Genomic DNA, 23,858 nt, shown 5'->3' on the forward strand with positions numbered 1-23,858 from the left:
TTAGTCAAAAGACGGGATGTGTGGGAATGTAGAGTGAGCGCCTATTCTCTACATCAGCAATTATTTGTTTTCGTTGTTTTCCGGTGGTTTGGTGCAATAGGTGGCATGCAAAGTGACACCGGGACATGGAGTCATGAGTGCATTTTCGCAGCCAGTTGCAGGGATTGTGTGTTTGCTCTTCTGACTGTAATAAAAACAGGCAAAAGTGTTGGACCTTATGCGGGGTTGCTAATATATTCAGTACGTATGCATGAGTTACATGTACACGCATATGCACCGTGCGTGCCTTGCAGTTCTACAATTTATGTGCCGTTTCAAAGGCATGTAAATACTGATGTTTGGAATTAAACTGTGAAATATACAGGTTGTTGTTTAGCTTATGAACAGAATTTTCTGTCACTAGCTGTTTCATATAACAGCCTGAACTTAAGATACAAAAATGCCTGATTGAGCCCAGTGCTCTAACGCTTCACACAGACGCCGTCAAATTTTCTAGCGTTCCCTCCACTGCCGCTCTGGCCAGCGCAGCCCATACCTCACTGCTAGGAAAAAAAAAAGGAAGCAAGAGTGAATACTGCTGTGTGCTTTGCCAAAGGCATCTCTAAGCCAGCATTCATTTGAAAGCGCACCGTTGAATTTCGCCAGCCTGTCCGCCCTCCTTTCATTCTTTCCACACTCCTAGGAAAAAAAAGCATGCGTGCTGCCGTGTGCTTTTCTCGCAGGACGGCTAGACCACTCTAGACAATAATTAATTGAGCACTGAAGGCAGCTCCAAGCGCATTCAAGTTAGTGGCAGCCAGCCTACCAGCCTCTCCTTTAATCCTTCCCTACTGAAAAATCTCCCATATAAATTTCAAACATATGGTATTATATGGGGGATATGTTTCATACGGGACATATGGGGGTACGGGTGATATGTGCAATATGGGCATAAGGACATTATGGGCGATACGGGTGATATGTGCAATATGGTCATTATGGGCAGTACAGGCATTATGGGTGATTTCGGCAGAATAGGTGATGTGGAATCCATGGCCATATAATTCCTTTTCAGGTGTTCTGTGCAGGTGTTCTGCATTATACAATAAGAGAAGGTTGGTAATAACTGCAATTTTCGCCATTATTTATTTGTTTTCTGATATACATGATTGAATTTTTCATCTCTTCATGTCATTCAGCATTTCTGCGATATATCTATTCATTTTCTGCATGCGCTTGCTTGTAGGCAGCTGATCACTTGCATTCCTGCTAATATATGTAGCAAATTCATCTGCAAAGCAATGAAATGAATTGTTGAAATCAGTCAAGAAACACCAAAACAATTCGAAGGAATTCATATTCTCCACAAATGTGAAGGATGGTGTGCTGCGTTTATGTAAAACAACATGAAAATGACTGAAAAAAGATAATTAGGTCAAGGTTCAAACACTTACTTGTTACAGCTGCCAACTTGTGAGGGGTCAGGGCTTTTTTCGGAGGCTGAATAGAGTCCGCGTTCAGAAAGCGGCGACATGGGACCCCTGTCACACTCCTGTTTTTGAGCTCTGGCACAGGCCAAAGCGCCTTCACCGTTTCTTTGCAAAACAGAGAATCCTTGGGCCGTGTCAGGAGCCACTGCCATCTCTCTACTGGGATGTACACTCCCTTGACAAGGAGAACCTGCATGGAACAGAGAAAAGCATTACCCTCTGCATTCATGCAAAGATAAAATACTCCCATTAAAGAATAAAATATACACTTTCAATACCCTTAAACAAAAGGCGATTTCCCTTAATATTTCTTGGGAAGATATTTACCAGTTGAGCTCAAAATTATTGCAAATATTTTTCGAAGTTATGGCGTACTGATTAAGCCTCTTATTGCTCACCAATTTACCGTGTTTTGAAAAACGATGAAAAAGTGTGCCTAATAAAAACCTTTGTTCACAGATTGCCTACAAAAAATTTGCAGTGCAAAAACACAATTTCATTTTTCATTAGACTAAAAAATTGAAAAGGCGAGTTACATAATAGCACCTTTAAAGAAAATTGGCTTTGAACAGTTCAGTAAAGCCATAAATATTATAGAAAAAATCGCAGATCGTAGAAGACACGAACTGGTGCATTTGGAGTATCAAACGACTCACTATTTTCGATATTGATTAACAAAATAAATAATCCTCTATGCTTTCCCTGCTACGAGTGGCTATAGGCTAATCTTATATGTGCCATACAATGAGCCTCTTATGTCACTACAGTTTGATCACTAGCCAAGTAGTGTTTTAATAATGTTGTATGGTAAATGCGGGGAAATAAGTGGTTATTTTCATGCGTACCCAAGTGCATGGTAATAAGCAGCAATAAAAACATAAATGAATACATAGACTTCTTGACCAGTCTTTCCCAGTTTTTAAGTGAAATGGCATAGCAAGAAACACAAAACAAAATGTTAAAAAGAGTTATTTTGGGTGTTATGGCCTCTTCCTAGCGTATTTCTGTCAGCACAGTTGTACAAGTATAAGAGTAGTAAACATGTAATTCCCCTACCTGGTGGTTTACTGTTGCCAGTACAGGTACCTCGTCCCCAGGCACATTTGACGGAAAGGAAAAGCAGTGAAACATGTACCAAACTGAAATTGAAGTCACACATGTTTATAGACGGGCCACAGTAGACATGACAAATGAAAAAAAAAAGATATCACTCTTGGTAAGGACGTTAGCTATGTGTTGTTTACAGTGTAGGGGTGTGTTTATTCGGTGAACCCAGATGATTCCAGCCGCTCAGGGGAGACTCGCAGCGAAGCGTCAGGCGTGGCGAAAGAGCGAGGCAGCGAACAACTTCTTCGTCCTTGAGAGCGGCAGCACGCGACGCATGTCAGTGGTTATATCGATGAAGATTACCACACTACAGTTTCCCCCCGGGCAGAGAAGGAGCCATCCTGGCGACTCATGGTGCCGAAAGGACAGACGGATCGTAGTAGGGCTTGATTCGGTCCACATGAACTATTTCGCGTCCACGGCGACGCAAGTCCGCAGATGGCATAACGGGCTCAACTACGTAGTTCACAGGAGATGTTTTTTGAAGGACTCGGTATGGACCGTGATACCGAGCAAGAAGCTTCTTTGACAGGCCGGCGGTTGTGGCAGGAACCCAGAGCCACACCAGGGAGTTGGGCGCATATGAAGGCGCCTCACCAGTGTCACGATGGTGTTTTTGTTGCCACTGATTTTCCTTTGTGAGTGAACGAGCGAGCTGACGGCATTCTTCTGCATACTGGGCGGCGTCCGAGAGTGGCGTCGTCTCTAACACCGGACCGCCGGGTAGAAGCGCGCTTCTTACGAAGCACGTCGTAGCTCTGGCAAAGCTTGATCACGTCACTCACCGTGGCAGGATTTTTTACCCAGAGCATTTGGCACGCGTCGTCAGAGATGCCTTTCATGATGTTCTCGATCTTATCCGCTTCAGTCATTAGCGGATCGACACGCTTGCATAGGTCCACGATGTCCTCTATATAACTAGTGAACGACTCATCGACTTGCTGAGTGCGCTCACGCAAGCGTTGTTCTGCCCGGAGCTTGCGAACAGCAGGGCGACCGAACACTTCTGCAAAATTCTTTTTAAATACAGACCAAGATGGCAGGTCTGCCTCATGGTTGCGAAACCAGAGGTTCGCCACGTCAGTCAGATAAAAGATTACATTGCTTAGCTTGATAGCGTCGTCCCATCTGTTGTAGCTACTGACGCGCTCATATGCCGCCAACCAATCGTCGACGTCCTGGTCGGCTGTGCCACTGAAGAAGCACGGATCACGCTGCCGTAGAGCTCCAGAACACAGCACGGTGGTTGGGAGGGGCGACGATGTCGTGGCAGTGTCGTCCGGCATGCTGGAAGCAGAGGGTAACGTGCGGCTTCTTAGTTCCAGGGTGGACGGGAACGTACCCAGCAGCACCTGCACCAATTGTAGGGGTGTGTTTATTCGGTGAACCCAGATGATTCCAGCCGCTCAGGGGAGACTCGCAGCGAAGCGTCAGGCGTGGCGAAAGAGCGAGGCAGCGAACAACTTCTTCGTCCTTGAGAGCGGCAGCACGCGACGCATGTCAGTGGTTATATCGATGAAGATTACCACACTACAACAGCAACGAAAAAAAGCCGCCCTTACAGCTCTGATGTGTAAGCAACATTAAATAGATTGAACACATAGATATCTTGATTGGTCTTTCCCTGTTTTTAAGTGGGACTGAAAAAGAGCCATCCCTAAAACGCTTTTGTTTGCATATTTTCAGTGCAGTGTTCAAACTGTTTCCTGAAGAGCTAGAAACGAAAGGGATGTGTATAAGTAGAAAAGAGCTTAATAAATTGGTCAGTGGTTCTCAGCAATGAATGGGTCGGGGACCTCTTGTAAACCACTGAAATTTGACTGAGGGGGTGGGGAATCTTGTAAGGAGTGCTGTGCTGCCGTTCCAAGAGATCACCAAACTGCGGTAGGGTCAAGGCTAAACTGACCTCTAAAATGTGCACATGATAAGCCAGTGGGCCACAGCTGCAGAGGACATAGGCAAAGGCAGCATGTAAGTATGCATGCCGCTGGAAAGGACTGAACTCCTTGCAACACTGCGCTGCTCGCTATCCCATTCCAGTGTTTTGCTTGCAGCCCCATTTAGCAGTGCAGCAAGAGCTCGAGTTTAACTGATGCCTGCCTCAACAAAAAGCTGTCTCTCTTCCTCTCTCATATGCACACTTTCAGTTTCCACACTTCTCTCCTGTGCCTTGCCTTTGAGAAGCTAGTTGGCTTTGAACCTCCATGCTTTAACCCTGCAAACCTCGGTGAGAAGTCCTGCAAAATTGGTTAAGAAGGGCCTCATGGACTTCTTAACTACAAGTCTGGCGAGTTCCATTCTATGGGCCTCTGTGGGGTTGACAGGGCACATGAACAACGGATTTTTAACAATGCAAGGAAGCACAACTTCTCCGAACTTCTTTAGAGGCTGTGGCCCTTTCATCAGTACTTCAGCTGCTTTAGAGGAGCTCCCCCAGAAGGGAAACAGAACCCACAAAGGCCAAAGTGCGGTAGGAGAGCCCTCCCCTGTCGATTCCTGCAATCAGGGCAGTTGTAGATCAATGCACCCCATGCATTCAGTGTTGTCTTGTACTGCCCTCACCAAAAAGCCAGCAATCAGGGCTAAAGTGCTTGACCTCAAGCTCTGCTGCGGCAGACCTTAAAATAAAGTGTGGTTTGGTGTAAGAAATAGGTAATAACAGGCTTGATAGCAGTTACAAGAAACGGTAAACTGGTTAGTGATTTTGTTGAATAAGTGTACGCTACAGTGACCTTGGCATTGACTGCAGGTCAACATGTAGTTAAATAAAAGCTACTTGAGACATGTTTCAGAAAATGCCTAAGCACATTGTGCACTCTTGGAATTTCGGCCAAAACATATATGCTTCACTGTTATGCCCTTTTACAAACATGCAAACCGTTACAAGTAAATTCTTAGCTATGTTTTCAGCGCTTGCTCCACAATGTATTGATGAGGACAAAATGCATACTTGGGTATCGTTCCAACGCAGACAGGTAGGGGAGCAAAAGCTTTCTAATGTCCTTTCCTGCAGTGGCTTTGCTCACTGCTTGAGCGGGCCGATGTGATGCTGCCCCTAGCTTTCCCACCACACTTTCGACATTGCCACTGGCTGACGAATGAATGGTGCCAGTGACCAAAATCTTCTGCAGCGTCGACAATGCTGTGTAGGCATCAGTTTGGTCATTGCTGCCATCTGCCTAATAGCAGAAAACAGCGACTCTACGTCATCACTGGAAAACTTCCCTGTCAGCACAAAGTGAAATCCTGCATTTAGCAGGTGTTTTGTGCACACAACAGTGGACGCTGTTGTTATGGTTAGTGCCTCGTGAGTTTCTGCAGTGAGAAATTCCAGCTTGTGAATGGTACCTTGCTTCCACAAGGCAAAATAATCTAAGCATTCTGCCTCCAGCCATAGAAGCCTGCAAGTAAAAAAAAATGATTCATGATGCAAGAAAGTGGCACCGAGCTATTTTTTTTTGCAGTATGGAAAAAAAAATTACAAAAGGGTTTTAAAAAGAGAACATGAGTATTAACTTTCGCATGCACTTTTTATGTGGATGCTTTCTTCAAGTATACCAGCATTTTTGCAAATTGAGACTTTTGAAAGATAATTGCTTTTAGATATTTCAACCGTAGTGCATATACCTTTCATCACTTGCGCTGTAGAAGGGCATCCTCCAAGCATTCCTGCTGACAGTGTAAAATGTGGTGCTCTTGATGTTGTGCACTGAAAACCATTTGTAAGCTATCTCCATAAATTCTACTGTGGGCAAGCAATCCTCAAACCCAGGAGCGCCAAGGCGATGTCCGTGCTGCTGCAGAAACCTTAGGACTGAAGTGACCTTTAAAAAAAAAAAAAAGAAACAGCAGTGAGCACCTAAGCTGACTTCTGAAGGTTGGATAAGGTAAAACTGGAAATATTAAAGAGATGCAAACAGTTTATAGCTTTTAAGCAGTCCTACAGACTGCGACTGCCATTTATATTTACACTGGTATATACAACGTTCACACAAGAAAATTAATCAATGCATATTTTACCTGTGGTGAGAAAATGTCGATAGCTCTACTGACATTCATTTTCTCGAAGTTACTTGGCCAGAGGTGCTTCTTTGTCAGGCCCCGCACCATTTTAAAAGCGCCCTGCCGCTCTTGCACCTTGTGGAGCAACCTGCGAAAAAGTAAAGGGTTAGCATAATACTACAAAAGTTACAAAGCAAAAAAGCATTGTTTGTTACCTTAAGTAATCTGGCAGGATCAGCTTCCCTTTGTTTCGGAAAATTCTCTTTTCATCAAGAACTGCGACCTGATATTTTTCAGGATATGACAGTAGTCAAATGACAAGTAGAGCTGCCGGCTTTCATCTAGAGGATGCCTAGAAAAATGTTCGTAATGACTATTATGTCACCTTAAAGCAACATTATAAATCCCATACACAACCACCAGAATGCAAACATGACAGAAGACTTAGCACAAATATTCACAGCAACACATGCATTACATAAGGCAACAGTGAATGACCACTCACGTTATGATAGGCTTGATAGGGCCACCTGACAAGCTAGAAAAAAATTTGCAGTTTGCCTGATGATTGTCTCCAATTAGCCTCACCACCTGAAAGCCTGCCTCTTCGACAGATGCCATTACTTAAGGGCAAGCATCTCTAGTTGCAACATTGGGATCCCATGGTCAGTTGGAGGAGCTGTTGTTGGTGCCATGTAATGTGTGCTGCTATGAGAGTTTGTGTGACTTTGAGAGGAAAAATGTGGATGTTTTTGTTGTGTATTATGATTGCAGTTTTAGGGGCCTCATCGGATGCTAGAATTTTGTCTTTTAATGTGAATGATGTAATATTGTTGTTGTGATAGTATGGTTCTTGGATGAGTGATATGTCCTGAAAGTGTTGTTTCTGAAAAACATGAAGTTCATTTGCTTTGGATGAGTGTACCAAATTGGCTTGTAATATTTTAAGTGTGTATGGTGTGTTGTGAGTGTTCTGTGTGTTGCGTAGAGTGTGTGTGGTGTGAGGGGCTAGTGTTGTTGGAGAGTGTGCTATGGCAATTCCGTTGTTGGTTGGTCATTCTCTGTGTGTAGACTGATTCGCTTATTGCCAGCGTGCTTCCTGTTGTCTCTGGAGCTGTTGTAGGGAGTGGCAGAATCTGGACCCAACTGTGTGGTCAACTGTGCGCTGTCTTGTTAGATAGCAGACATTGCATTTAGCTGTGTCTGCCCGACACTTGTCTGGATGATGGGGTTCTGCACAATTGGGACACTTGCGTGTTTTGCTGTGGCAGTGCTTTGTCACATGACCGAATGTGGTGCATTGTTTAGCGTGGAATGTTGATGTGAAGGTAGGCAGGATATGTCATCCAACCTATCCTTACGGACTTCTCCTTGAGAATGAGATATGTTGGAATGTCCTTTGTGATGGTTACCACCCTTCTGTTGGTAGGGTTGACATAATCGCCTGAGATGGCGATCTCAGCTTCGGGGTTGATGCTTTGGTTGTCTTGTTTGATTAGGGGAATGATCTCCTCACCCTTCATTCATTTATTTATTTTATTGATTTATTGAATCCTCAAAGGCCCCATTTAAGGGGTATTACATGAGGGGTGGGCTTGGAGTACGGCGGTTACAATAAAAAATGTCTTTCGATGGCAGTCTTGAAATGATGAATGTCGGTTAGTGAGGCGATGTGGTCGGGAAGGTCGTTCCAATCCAGGGCAGTGCTGAGAAAAAAGGACTTTTGGAATGTTGTATGGGCGCGCTGGGGGTAGACGGCATTGGAGTGGAAATGACGAGATGACCAATGGGCTGGACGGATGAACACGTTGTTAGGTGGCAAGCTGTGATAAAACTTATGATAAAGAGAAAGGCGAGCTAGTTTCCGGCGTAAAGGTTGATTGTGAAGTTCAAGTTTGTCTTTTAGTATGGTAACACTGGTGCGATAGGAGTAGTCTGAAAGAATGAAACGTGAAGCTCGATTTTGAGTAGATTCTAGTAAATTGATCAGATTAGTCTGGTGAGGATCGAATATGGCTTGAGCGCACTCAAGTTTGGGTCTGACAAGCGAAGTGTAAGCAATTAGTTTGACAGAAGGGGGAGCTAATGAAATGTTGCGGCGTAAGTAGCCAAGAACGCGACAAGCGGAGTTGGTTATATGAGAAATATGACTGGACCAGGATAGGACACTGGAGATATGAATACCTAGATATTTGATAGTGTCAGTTTGATTTATAGGAAAATCGTAAAGATGATAGGTAGAAAGTAAGTAGTTACGCCGACGGTGTAAAGAGACATGAAACGTTTTATTAACATTTAATTTCATAAGCCCACTGCTTTGAACATGGGCTTCTTGGGATTTGGAGTGAGGGTGGTTAGTTCGTGTGCTCTTGGGCTTTCATCTATTGCCCTCTGGAGCTTGGTTAGACCCTGTGGACTGGTGGACTGAACCACCACCTTGTCTGCTGCAATCTTAATCTCCACCTCACTGAGTCCAAACTCTGCCGGTTTGAAGGTCCTTTGTATAAATGTGGCGATCGCGTTTGCGTTGGTTGCAGAGCGGGTCTTAGATTTGATGATTAGAGTTTGTCTGGGGGTAGGAGAAGGCCCTTCCTGTTTGTTCGAGGTTCTCTCACTGTTCTGAGGGGTGTGGCAGCTGCTTTTTGTTCTATGTGGGCCTTTAGCTCCCCTGCGAGTTCTGCATTCCTCAGAGAAACTGTGATCAGTGCTGCCTTAATGTTGTTGAAGGCCAGCAAAAGCCTGGAAGAATGTTTCTATCCAGACCGTAGGCTCTGCTCGAGGCCAGTGCCTTGCTGACTTCAGTGTCCTTATCGATGAGGAAGTTCGTGATCTCCTCATGTGTGGTTGGGGAGGCCATTCTCTCTGTCTGGTCCCTTTGGTTGGGTTCATTTGTGCCAGGTTGTCGTGTTGTTCTGGTGAGTTCCTCATCAGATTCGTCAGAGCTTTGATGTGTTTCTACTGCTGGGTGTGGTGGCTTGGGTGGCTTCCTTTGTGCGTTGTGTGATGAGGATGACTGAGAAGCCTGTGCCTGAGTGTCCTGAAGTCGTGGGAACTTTCGTGTCTTGTCCTCCGCCTTTTTCCCCTATGGTGTGTCCATTTGGGGCCTCTTAGTCTTCTCCCCTCTCTTGCTAATACAGTGTAATTTGGGGTCAGTTTCGGTGGTGGCGGCATTATTAGCGGCGGACTTTACCAGTGAAACAATGACAACAAAACGAAACACAAAATACTAATTGGGATGACAAACTAAAAAAGGGGAAAAAAAGGAAGCACAGCGAGAAAAAAACACAAAACACAGACAAAAAAAGGAAGTTACTCATAAAGAGTAATAGAGCGGTGATGTAAAGGCTGGACTATAAGTGGTAACAAATTGAATTAGGAGAGTAAGTTGAGCTGTATGGAAAAAAATTAATGATAGCTAATTAGGTGATAATTTGTATAATGAGTTGGTGTGAATAATTAGAAGTAAAAGGTGTGAGAGGGTAGAGGTGTGACCAAAAAGCTCAAGTGTGGAGAACTTAGATGTTCAGGGAGGTCAGGACATCCCGGAGTGTTGAAAATGACTAAGTCCAAATTGAAGTTTTGGGGTAAAATGTTCGAAATAACGTTTAAGTGAACGGAATGTGTTCTTTCTGGGTGTTGCTTAGGCTCCACAGGCCAATTCTTATGGTTTAGGAGAGTTGGATGATTTTAATAACCTCGTGGGGGAGGAAGCTTGAAGATGTTTTGGGGCTAAGTCCGAAATTGAAAATTTAGGTTAAAATAGTGCAGTTCTGGGTTGCGTGGGGGGATTTGTTGGAATTTAGTGTTATCTTGTTCGGCAAGGAGTGTACTTTAAGTATATCAGGTTAGAAATGTTGTGTACTTGTTGATTTGAAAGATAGGTACACACGTGGGGCTGTCCGACTTTGAAAATGTGGGAAAAAATAGTGTATATTTGGATTGTGTGGGGGGATTTGTGTGAGTTTAGTGTTGTTTTGTTCAGAAATAGTTGTACTTTAAAGATATGTGGTTATGGATACTGCATAATTATTAGTTTAAAAGTTAGGTAAGCACGTGGGGGAAAAAGACAAAGGAATTTGAGGTTTTCCGTTAATATCTTAATTATTTAGGTGAAAAGGTTGATGCGGGTGTCGTTTGAAAAAATGAGGAGGGGATCTATTGGTTGTGTCAATTAACGGGTCGTGCCAATAGCAAGGTAGTTATTTGAATTTGTTTTCGTTATTGAGTTTTCAGGTTAATGGCGTAATTAAGTGTGTTCCGCTTGTTTGTCAGCATTGGGCTCGTGGAAGAGTTGGAGGGGGGACCCTAGCGCTTATGTCGCTGTGTTCTTTTAAGTCGTGGGCGTTAACTGTACGGAGTGGCGGGTTAAAAACGTTGGAATATTTTAAAGAAACTGTGGTGATTATTTCGGTTCTTAAGCTGAAGATAATATTTAACGATAGGATTCAAAAAAAAAAAAACTATATGGGGTTTTGCGGAACGTTAATATCTACAGAATGATGTAAATTTTAGAAAACTACGACTAAAATTGGCAAAAATAGAGGGAAAAAATGTGTGGCCGTACGACCAAGACTCAATTGGAGGGCTTAGCTGGCGGAGCTCGGAAGCGTGCGTCCGTCCATGATGGCGGCCGCTTAGGACATATATTATAGTGAGGCTACCAAAAAAAAAGACATACAATAATATGCCTCTTCCCGTGCCACTAACGGGCTTTCCGGCTTAGGACAGTCCGTCGTCCTAAGCGAGCGTACGGGAGAACGTCCGTTTTCTCTTTCGCCGCTCCGCCCGCGCGCCTTGCGGGCCGGCTCCTCGAAACGGCAGGAAACACACACAAAAAAGGAACCCGCGCAGACATGCACTATTGACTACCTTACAATTGCTTTGTACAAAATGAGAATTACCAAAATAGAAAAGTACCAGGAAGGTCATCAAAGCTCCGCAACATGACATATTTGATGTTCTGCCTCCCAGGGATTTACAAGAACTATGTACAGGATGTTCAGCACTCGAATCTGTACAGAAGGGAATCCCCATGATTTCTAACTGGCACATTGCCAGAGAGCTTGCTGAATGGAAGTCACTAGTTTCCAGCAAGAGGTGACACGTTGCAACAAGAAAGTACTTAAACTCACGATGAATTGACTTTATTACCAATAAAGTTGTATGACATTCTTTTAGTTGTATATTCACTTGCCTGAATGTTCTCACTATAGCACTGTTTCTAAAAACTAAATTAAAATTAAGAATCACCTCACCTCCCATCACTTGCTCCTCCTCTTTAATGAACAGCTGGGCCACGTCTACTACTGCATGATGTTCCATTAAAGTAGTGCAACAGTCCCTAAATCAGTTTTTTACATAATCAAAATCTTTCGTCTCTTCAGCTGGTCCATTTAATCCTCCTTAATGTTGTGCGTTATGGCTATGATGCACACCTACTACCTACATAGTACCTGATATTGTGCGTACAGTAGAAATATTTAATTCGCCTTGAAATTAGCATGCTCCGCCAAAGATGTGCTATCAAGCTCAACCTTTTTGAACTCAGTTGAAACATATAGCAGCTGCTGCTGCTGCTCAAACGCTCAAACTACTAAGTTTAATACCTCTCATGCTAGCCATCACCACTGGGCAAATTACAAACACTTCAGGACATGACCTCATTCTAGAGATCTCAAATTATCCTTATCCTGCACAGCCACTCTACATGGGCCTATTTTCTAATATTATTGTTCCATTCTCTGTGCTTAGGGAGCTAATGAAGCTGAAATTCTAAATGAGAACAGCCCATTTAGCTACAAAAACAAAAATGATAGAAGTATATCAACAGAAAGAGCCATGCGATTTGGGGAACTAATCCAGTCTCGCTCGACTAAGTTGGGAATTGAGCAGATGTAGTTTTCACTGCCACTGAATCTGATTAAACACATGGCTTTGCTATATCAATGGTTTTCATAGGTACCAAATAATACACCAATGAAAAAAAGCACTGTGAGTTAAGCTAGTTGGTGCTTCATTTTTTAAAAATACACAGCGTAACAAACACAGGACAAGCGAGTAGACGGGAACAGCGCTGTTCCCGTCTACTCGCTTGTCCTATGTTTGTTGCGCTGTGTATTTTTGAAAAAAAAGCACTCTGAAACCTGTGAAGGAAGCCCCTCAGTACTACCATTAGCAATTATCTTTGCATAGAGAATAATAGTTTGACCATTTGGAACGGAAGCACTCGTTGCATCCGATATTAGCGAGATTTAGCTTACCGTGATCCGCTACCGTGCGTGGGTGGGGCGCCCAAGCTGATTGGTCCCGACGCGACAGGTCTCTGTGCCGACATCCAGTATGTGGAGCCATTTATCGGTGTCAAGGGATCTGGGCATGCGCAGTGGAACGCGCGGTGGCGGCTCATGGTAGCGGAACAAGGTAAGCTAAAACTCTATTCTCTTAACATAAAAGTCACCTGCCTTGCACAGAAACACACTACTTTTTTTTACTTGTGCGGTACTTTTCGCTATGGAATATTGTTCCAAGATAAGAAAACCGGAAGTGCTCTTGCAAAGATAATACATGACCAAAGTACAACGAAGCATGCAGCTTCTCGATTAGAGAGGGAAGGTGCAGCTTTTGGCGGACCAAACGTCCATCCAGTTCCGATACATCTGGCATGCTTTGTTTTTGGGTGGTCATAAATATCATGCACAAAGATTGCACATTAGCAGGCAATGGCAGTAGTGATAACAGAATATGTAGCTCCTGCAACATCACTACTCTCAACAATTTGCTCGGGCACACCTTTAGCTGCATTCCCCAATTTAACAAATGCACCATTCCCACTCTCAAATGTAAAAGCTGAATGTGCCCAAAGAGGTCGAAAGTATGGAACAGCTTGTGTCAGGTGCAGAAGTTGATGGACATTGAATGTCATGCATCGTTGTCCATAAAGGCTAGGCGCTTGTGAGACGAAGCTTCTCAGAAGGTGTTCTAAACAAAAAATTGCATATAAGCATCAGTGTAATTGTACATTCACCAATGCACTTAAGATGACTACAGTTATATAACTGATATACCAGCAGTATGCAGTGTAAACCTAGTTGTTAGCATGCATGAGTTTTGCTTTTAGGTCAGATACATTGAGGTATAATGTCATGTAGATCACATGTAAGCATACCCACATATTTGCTTATTGCTTTCACTTCACCCCTAACAAACAGTTACATAATCCACCACTTTGGTCTGCTATTAATTCAACCAAGCATTTGTTGATATTTGCACCGTCTGGGATCCTGCACTGATCTTTATGGTTCCGGAGATAGAGTGCCTGTTGTTGGAACAATGTGCAGGAGTGTAGCCCGTTTTTAGCTGCCAAAGGTTTAAACAATGTTAACTGACATCTGACAGCAAACATGTGCCTTGCTTTTTGGCTCTACTGAAGAGCAGTTTGCAGAAAGGATAAATTTCCACATCCTTAGGTGTAGCAGTCGAGCACTCTAGCCGATAATCCACCACGATGGGGATTATGCAGTATAGCGCATATATGTTAGTGTGGCACACACATCACCACTCACTATTTTAGTAACTTTTGGTAAATGCAGCCAAAGTGCTCATACCTGTATGATCAATTTGATGAACCGAGAGCTCTTCCAGCAGCAAGGTGAAAACTGCTTCAGCCAGGAGTCAGAAGTGCCGAAGGTATCTTGGAGGAAGAATATGGCAACAGCAGGGTAAGCAGTAAAATAACCAGTTGTGCCATTCATGCGCTTTCCAGTACATCTCTCTCGAAGTGAATAAATCTATAGGAACATATATAATTAACTCTGTCATCAATAAAGGAATGGGTCGCCAGAACTTGCAAGATTTCTTTTCATACACCCATTCAAACATACAGATAACACATCAGCTGAAACAACGCAAAGTTTTGCAGGACGTCGGTAGCTACGACACCCGGGGTACCGGACAGCAGGAGGTCTCCTCTCAGCCGGCGCACGGATCGGACGTGCTCCACGACCGTTGAAAGGCATCGCTGTTTCCCATCAGCCGCGCCCCCCCCCCCCCCCCCCCCCCTAAACGGGCCTCCCGAGACGCCACGCGTCTGCAGAGGAGCCCCATCAGTTTTGAAGCCTTCGTCTAGCCACCGCGGTGCTAAGTCTAACAGAGACGAGGCCCGTGTCGGCCCCGGTCGGGAAACCCTCCGCCATGGCCGCTCCAAATCAAGTGACTGGAGACTCTACGGATCGTAAACATGGATACGGTCCAAACCGAGGATATGGCTCAAACCGAGGCACCTCCACCTACTGAGGAAGAATACCTTCAAGATATGGTCCGCGTCTGGCACGGACGGAAGAACACGGCGGCGACAACGAGGAATGCCGGTATTGGTACGGCCGAGCAACAGGCGGCGGCTCATTCCGAGCATGCGCAGGGCGGGAATGCACTGCACACAACCTCGAAGCGCGCCAAGCAACTCCTGTGGCGGCCGCAGAACACCCCACGCATCGAAAAGGACGACACGATTGTCGTGCTAAAACTACGAGAGACTCTCGACCTCAAGGCAACTTTCCGCCCTGGACAGGCCGGCGCTGCACTACAGAGCATCCTCGGGGATGATGCAAATGCGGGACTTGCGGTGTGGCCTGTCTGGGAACAAAACGTGCTGGGCTGTGCATTGAAATCAGTGGACGCAGTGGAGAAACTACTTCGAGATATGCTACCGGTCGGGGGACGTCAGCTACCATTCTGGGGACACCCCGGTGAGTTCTGTAAGGGCGTCATGAACGTCTCCCAAGACGAAACGAACGAAACTATCAAAAGAAAACTCAGTGCCGAACAAAATGTACTATCTGTGCGCAAGCTAGGGGGATCGCCGGTCGCTGTGATAACGTTCGCTGGAACCAAGGTACCACGGACGGTGCTCTACAGCTACGAGGGGCTTCCTGTTCGTCTCTACAAGCAAACTGTACCTGTGTGCCACCGCTGTGGCACAGTGGGTCATCGGGCCGACACCTGCCCGCGACCGCAGCCAGGGCGCTGTGGACGCTGCGGAATACAAGTTCCTGCTGCCACACCTGACGGCCCAGCAGAACACCAGTGTACTCCGAGCTGCCTCATCTGCGGAGGAGACCACCCAGCTGGAGCCCCCGGCTGTGCCGTGCGGTTCCGAAAGGCCATCAAACAAGGCGGCCAGCCCGGATCCAAGCCTAAGCAGCTTCCTGCTTCCAATGCTGGCCAGATGAAACCGCCATCTGAGAAGCAGTAATCCAAGAAATCTCAGACTGGACCACCTAACACTCAAAAGTCCGGGACAATGGCGAGGCTGCCGGTCCTCAAGCCCGAGGACTTCCCGCCCTTGGCAACCGCTCAACCACAGGTGAGCAGTTGGAGCGGAGCAGTCTCGGGGCCCCCTCATCTTCGCTCCCCTATTGAAACCGCCCTACAGCAGCAGGTAGAGGAACTAAGGCGCCAGAACCAAATTCTAGCGCGCAAAATTCAAGAACTAGAGGCCAAGCAGGTAGGGCCATTCGAGCCCATTGAAACCGAGCCAGAAGACGAGGATGACAGATCATCCGTAACATCCTGCCTAACTAGCGTCTCGCGGCAGTCTGCGGACACGGTAATTGTATCAGTTCCCACTGCCGGCCACGAGGGCCTCGAGGCCCTGCAATGCCAGACTGATCAACCAGAGGAGCGAGTGGCAGCCCTCCCGAATCAAATCATTTCAGCAGTCCGCGAGTCCTTCGATGACATGTTCAAGGCGGCCCTAACGCAAGCACTCCCCGAAATTGTGGCCCATGTCACTGACTCGGTCTTTAAGGCCGTGCAGCCCCGGGTCAGCACCCAAATTAAGAACACTTGCTGCGACTCCCCGCTCCTCAAGCGCAAGATAGCCTCCCGTCAGTCAGCGGAGGAAAACTGTTCAGGACCGGCTCCCTGTAGGTCGGTGCAGTCCCCGACTGGGGCTGCGCCCCCTACCGGCCTGAGCCAGGCCCCTGTCCCTTAAAATAAATACAACAACATGGCTAGCCGACCTAACAGGACAAAAAAAATTTGAAAAATTGGAGATCATCCAATGGAACTGCAGGGGCTTCAGGGCATGGAAAAAGCGGTCACACCTCTAGCTCTACTTGCAGTCCCTGGGTGACATGCCGGCATTCGTTGCCCTGCAGGAGCCCGGCATGGACGCTAAATTGTCAGGCTACAGCACTTTTCAGGGGGGCCGGTCGACGTGCATCCTCGTGAACAAGGCTTATACCTCAGTTCAGGTAGACTTAGACTTGAGCACCGAGCATGAATACACAATGGTCCGGGTACTGCCTCTGACGCCATGACCCGTCAATGCATATCCTCAATATATACTGCCCCCCGCGTAAGCCGCGCTTACCTTTCAGTGAAATATTCGTTCGCGCGATCAAGCTTACAGACAAAGAACCTCTAGTGTTCGTTGGAGACTTCAATGCTCCAAGCCTTCACTGGGGCTATCACTTCGAAAAAGCCAGAGGACGTAAGCTGGTGGAGCTCATCTCCACTCTTCGCCTCACGTTGCTCACGGACCCGGCGTACCCCACCCGAGTGGGGAACTCGGTAACCCATGACAGGTGTCCTGACCTCTCTCTTGTTAAAAATACTAGAGATGCTGCATGGGAGAACTTGGGCGATTCTCTAGGCAGCGATCATTGCCTTCTCCGTATTACACTCATAGCAAAGGCAGCGCGCAAAAAACGGGGTCAAGCCAAGTTGACCAATTGGCACAAATTTCGAAAGCAAACGATCCCTCCGGTACTCTTTCCCGGCGGCTACGCGGAGTGAGCTAAACACATAGACGACATTCGGAAACAACACGTCACTACACTACAAACTACCGAAGAGATCCCCGCAGTGGACACACACCTCCAGCACTTGTGGGAGGTGCGCCGGAGCTTAACTAAACGGTGGAAAAAGCAGACGACTAATCGCAATCTACGCTCCCGCATAGCTCAACTCACAAAGCAGGCTGCGTCGTATGCTGCCCAGCTCTCAGATTCAAATTGGATAGCACGCTGCGACGTTGCAGCAAATCAGATGAGCTCGAAGGGGACATGGCGTCTCCTTCGCAATCTCATCGACCCCTTTCAAACGAGAGTGGAGACGCAAAAGCAGCTTCGGTGGGCTCTGCACGGGTACCAAGGTACGACGGCGCAGCTTGCGGACACCCTGTGCGACAGATATCTCTGTCGTACGGAGGACCCGACTGGGCCCGAGTACACGTACTCTGGCAACCCTAGTCAAACACTGGATTCTCTTATTTGAGTTGCACGACCTTACGGCGGCCTTAGCTAAAATGCGCCGAGATGCGGCTCCGGAACGGGATCGCATAACAGTGAACATGTTAGCGAACCTCCCGGACTCAGCTTACCTCCATTTGTTAGAACACATGAACCAAATCTGGAAAGGGCGTCCACTCCCTCCCGAATGGAAAACGTCACTTGTGACGTTCATCCCCAAAGCAGGTAAGGCCGTGAATACGGACAACCCAAGGCCTATATCACTGACCTCGTGTGTGGGCAAACTTATGGAGACGCTAGCACGGGATCGCCTCTCTCCATACCTGGAGGCCAAGGGCTTCTTTGCAGCAACCATGTTCGGGTGTCGCCCGCATATGTCCGCGCAGGACATCCTCCTCCAGCTACACAGAGACGTAATACAACCCACAGCTATGCAATGTAATGACAAAGCCATCCTCGCCCTTGATCTGAAGGGGGCTTTTGACAATGTTAAACACCGTAGCATCCTGGCCAACTTGAGCTCAACCAATTGCGGAGCTAGGGCCTACGCGTATGTAAGAGATTTCCTCTCTAAACGCCAGCCTTTCTTCAGATTGAGGACGAGGAGTATGGCCCTTACGTCATGGGAACACAGGGAACCCCTCAGGGAGCGGTACTATCACCACTTCTGTTCAACATAGCTATGATGCGCCTCCCAAGCCAACTGGCACGGGTGGAAGGAATTCAACATGCATTATATGCAGATGACATTACTATCTGGACCACCGACGGGAGCCTTGGGGAAATGAAGGAGCGCCTTCAGCGGGCCGCTTCCATAGTCGATGCGTATGCTATCGACTGTGGGCTCCAATGTGCTCCAGCCAAATCAGAGCTTCCGCATGTTAGAACGAACCCAAAGGATAACACAGCAATACACATCTCTTTGTCGGGAGGTCCTATCAGAGAGGTGGAGGAGCTCCGGATTCTGGGCCTGTTCATTCATCACAGACTCAGACCGGACTCCACTATTGCAAAACTCAAGAAGGTAGGCGAACAGGTAGGGCGCATGATTCACCGCGTCTCCAGCAAGCGGGACGGTCTGCGGGGCAGTTCTTAAATTTTACACTGAGTTATGATTCATGGCTTAAGCTGGTGACCTGGCCGTATTGCATCTTGACAAGCTACAAGCAACATTAATATCCAAGAAAGGCCCCGCCGGGATGGCACAGTGGTTAGGGAGCTCGACTACTGTGCCCAAGGACGCGAAATTGAATCCCGGCCTCGGCGGCCGCTTTTTGATGGAGTAGATAAGCTAGGCGCCCGTGTGCTGTGCAATGTCAGTGCACGTTAAGGAACCCCAGGGGGTTGAAGTTTCCGGAACACTTCACCTTGGTGTCTCTCATAGCATTAGTCGCTTTGGGACATTAAACCCCAAGACCGAACCAAATATTGAAGAAAGTAGAATATTGAATACCTGTCACTGTAGCTCACTGGGTGAGAGCACCAAGTGTGAAATTTGGAGGTCACACGATGATATCTAGTTTGTATTTAGTTATTTACATTTATCCCCATAAAATTCTTAGAACAATATTTCATTTCAACAGCAGGTATTTAAAAAAGTTTCCTCTGCGTTTCTTGCTTTTTCTTTTTCAGTAAAAATCAGGAAATATGTTGTCAAGGGCAATATTATTTCTAAATATTTTCCTTTAAAACTGCTGCGAACCCTGCACTGCATTTTCAAATACCCATATCCTTATGCGAGCTTCAGTGACAAAGTGGTTACAGAATTTGCCTGTGATTCTAAGGGCATCGGTTCACTTTTGGCTGTAGCGGCTGCATTTTGATAGAAGTGGTGCACAACACACCTGTCAGTTGCAGTTCAAAGAAACCGCAGCAGTTGCAATTAATCTGCAATCTGCAGCCCTTCACTACAGCACCCCTCATACCCATGCGTTGTTTTGGGATTGAATTGATGATCATGACTGACGACAGACAAGAAAGTAGTGAACATACATAGGGAGACAGAAAGAGGATAAAGTTGCATTAGAACACCATTTATCATACATCAACGCACGTTGCAATATTTCTACAACACAACTTGCAAGCAGGCTTCCAGTGGGTGTAGTACTGGTTCATCAAACATTGTTTATCATAATTAAGTGTTGGTTACTTTTGGCTTAAACTGAAACACAGTGATAAAAGTATGCCAAATTGTTGAAAATTGGTAGAACTGAAAAAGGACAGTATTTCTAGCGTGCATGTCACAACTTGTTGGATATTCATTACCAGATGCAGTCAGATGCAATACATCACAGAAGAAAATTGAGAGAGTGCTGAAAACAGAACATGGTGAGATAAGAGCAATGGAATTTAGTACTGCTATTGTTAATTATAGTATATTAATAATAACAAGCAGTTTATTTTCCATCAAAGAGATATCAGGAGCTGTTGGTAAAAGCTGTCTGAAAACGCAGCACGTCACAGCCTTCTTGTACAAGGTGACAGTGCATACAAAAGGAAACACACACAATACATTGTTCACATTTGTGAACTACACATGCACATATTTATATATGTACATCTGCAACTATTACATAACTTCAGGTGAAATAAGTATGCAGGTGATGTTAGTGTCCGTTAAAAAATACTAGGTGTTCAAAATTTCTGGAGCCATCCACTACGGCATCTATAGAGGTTAAACCTTATTAGCCAACCGAACCAAACCTATATATATTGTTTGGCAAAATGTCGCATCACATTCCCTATGTTCTGATAGTGCACCTTGAAGCTGCCTATGAAGTTGAGCATTTTATAAATGCAATTCGGCGCTTGCTAAATTAACCATCCCACTACTGTGGCTGTGTGGCTGCCTTGTTACTACTGTGGCCCAAAGGATATATGTTCAATGCTAGCCACAGTGGCCGCTTTTCATAGAGTCAAAGTGCCAGGCGCACGTTTACTGTGTAATATCGGTTTACATTAAAGAACTACAGGCAGTCAAATTTAATCAGGGGCCCTCCACTACAACATTCCTAATAGCACATGTTGTTTTGGGTCGTTAAATCGTATTTACCATACCTTGTCATACTAGTAAGGCATTCTTTAGTATGGTAAAGTTTAAGGCTGCTGAGGTTTACCTTTCTTTGTGCATTATTTGCTAGTGGCGCGGCTGTTACAATAAATGTGGTCAAATGTAGTGTGCTGGCCTGAACCACTGGCAGCTGATAGAATAACATGTATAGCTTTCTGCCCAATGACATTGGGCTTTGAATTGTTCGTGCGCACCTTGGGCGAGCAGATTTACATTTCTTGGAACTGAAACGAACCTGTTTATCAATATGTTTGTTCACTGATGTCGAAGGTAAAGGAAACATGTTCGCAATTGCAGGCATTTTCTGTAGCCTTTCGAGCACTCTTTCTAACACTGTCCTGAGCCAAGGGGCAGCCTTTTCCGCTACTTCTGGATTTTGTAGATGCCCACATATGGATTGCAGCATTGCTGGGCAATCCCCGTGGCTTGCGGTCGTTGATCCTTGACCATCGAGGCTTTGAATTGCGTTTATCATCTCCAGTGTGTCAGCTTCTATTTCATTCGTTTTTTCTTTGTGATTGGTGCCCTGTAAAAAGCAATAAATAGATCTATTGTGTGCAAGTCATACATTGTACTGTGATGAGTAATCTCAAGACAATGTTTTGATAATGAAATGGATAAATTTCTTGATGGTTAATCTCATGCTCCCACAGCCAGACAAGCCTCACGGTTGTGGATAATTATCAGAAGGGCATGCTTTGGTATGAAAAATGCAATATTAAACATGAAATATGCTTCATCTCGTTTGCAATTTTTTTGGAGTGTGCAGTGCTGTTATTAGTATGCAGAAACTTCCTATTAGCAACTACATTTTTTAACCCCGTAACTGGGTTGGAAGTACTGTCACGATCACAATATTGCGGGACGTGGGAGAGCGTGGCAAAACTGCGTTCTGCGCCTTCTAACGGCGCCCGTCCGCTCCAGTTATCCTCGCAGGCTGCTATGTACCCTTACTACCTTGTGCTCAGCAGACGCAGATCGAAACCGGCGCCAGGTGACGCTTTGATATCTAGCGATAGCATGTGCCCCAGCCGCTGTGATGAGTGAAGCAGATTGCGCGCCGTGTTTCGCGGCGAAACACATCTGGGTGAAGGGGCGTCCAATTATGCTTTGTTTTTATTCCTGTGCTGTTCACAAGCGTTCTCCTCAGGTTTCACCATATGCAAGCGGAACGAACGGAGAACAAAGATTAGAATATTCACATGAGCAACTGCAGCTCGTCACGATGAACGTTCGAATGCCAAGCCACCTAGGATAAATGTAGTAACACAAAACATGTATGGAAAGGAAACACGAGATTTATTTGCAGCGTGAAAAAAGCAATGTGATAACTATACTTGAGAAAATTTCTTTAGATGTGTTACAGAATTTCTATCGAGGCCAATCGTGGACGAGCCCTCATAATAGAAGTGTGCACAGATATTAAGGCAGGAAAACTCAACTCAGCGGGCTGAGCGCGGTGCAATAATCATGACATTCGGCACTTTCCCCGAAATAAAAGAAATACAACACGAACATGCACACTACTAAACCCATCGAACTCGTGGTGGATATCCTTTAGTCCTTTCTCACGTTGCTATTGTCGCGTGAAATTTCCATCCACGGCGATGACTTCTTGCAGACGACCTGGCATTGAGCGGTATAGAGCCGCAACCAACTCAGGATCAGCGCGCAGAGACTCCCACTCCTCACTGATGCGGACCCAGAGCGCGTCGGCAGTACAGGAGCCTATGTTGCCTGAAGATAGGCGCTTTTTCATTAGGCCCCAAACGTTTTCTATAACGTTCAGGTCCGCGCCATTTGGCGGCCATTGCAGGCGGTTCACGCCGCGAGAATTTAGGTACCTTTCCACAGTGCGGGCAGTGTGCACAGGGCTGCGGTCATGCTGCAGCCAGTATAGCCCGTCGGGAAATGGGCCCTCCAGGATATAAGGCCCTAGGGTGTATTCCAAAATATCCTTGTACGCCTCTGCGTTGAAGCGTCCGTCAATGCGCACCAGGGGCCCAAGTCCGTCCTTTGAGATGGCGCCCCACACAGTGACGGTGCATCGCCCACTTGAAAAGACGCTGTTCGTGTAACTTGGTAGATACCTAAACGGGGGTCGAGTGGGGAGAGAAACAGTAAGGCGCATGAGTAACATAGTCGAGCCTGCTTTATCGCACTTCGTTTGCTCTCATGTCAGTGGCGCACATGCATCAGTCGCCGCACGCGAAATTGAGTAGAAGAACAAAACAATATGGCCACCTTATAGGGCATTAAACGACTGCTGTAAGCATGGAGAAATTGAAGCAATAAATCACACCAGGCCTGTTGCCAGATACCTTAAGACAATAAAGGAATACAAGATGGAAGAACCGCGGTAGGAAATACGGTCCATTGCATAAGCAGCACTAAGAAAAACTCAAGCATTCGTGCCTTTTAAAAGTATATAACGAGCGACTATAACAATTTATACTCCTTAATAGGAGCGACTCTTGCCTACCTGCAACTGACGGGCCGCCAAACGCGTCGCTGTTGATCCCATCGGGTACTAAAAGTGGACTCGTCTGTGAAAACAACGCAGGCCCAGTCGTCCAGTGTCCACTGCTCTAGAGCGCGTGCAAACTCCAGCCTCTGTTTGCGCTGCTTCTCAGTCAGATGGGGCTTCTGAGCTGCCACGCAGTTTTGCAGCCTGGCTTCCCGCAGTCGTATCCTTATGGTGCACAAGGACACCCGAATGTCCATTTCCTGCCGCAATTCTCGAGCAGTCATAAAGGGATCGGCGACTGCTGCAGCAACGATCAGCCTGTCTTCTTCATCGTCCGTGGCCCTTCGTCGACCGGAGCGCTGTGCGTCCGCTATCCTTCCGTTGTCCTCCCGGAAGGCCCGAATAACACGGGTGACCGCAGATTTCGACCGTCCCGTGCGCCGGCATATTTCCAGCTGAGGCACTCCTTCCACATATAGCCGAGTAATATG

The 23,858-nt window shown here is 46.2% G+C and overlaps 1 pseudogene; it reads left to right on the plus strand.

Moving 5' to 3' along the window:
• Positions 1–14,768: 14,768 nt before the first annotated feature.
• On the plus strand, positions 14,769–16,569 carry LOC146170823 (uncharacterized; annotated as a pseudogene).
• Positions 16,570–23,858: the final 7,289 nt, after the last annotated feature.

The sequence above is a fragment of the Amblyomma maculatum genome, unplaced genomic scaffold, assembly GCF_055883805.1.
Source record: "Amblyomma maculatum isolate TAMU_Amacu unplaced genomic scaffold, ASM5588380v1 scaffold_38, whole genome shotgun sequence".
Lineage (NCBI taxonomy): Eukaryota > Metazoa > Arthropoda > Arachnida > Ixodida > Ixodidae > Amblyomma > Amblyomma maculatum.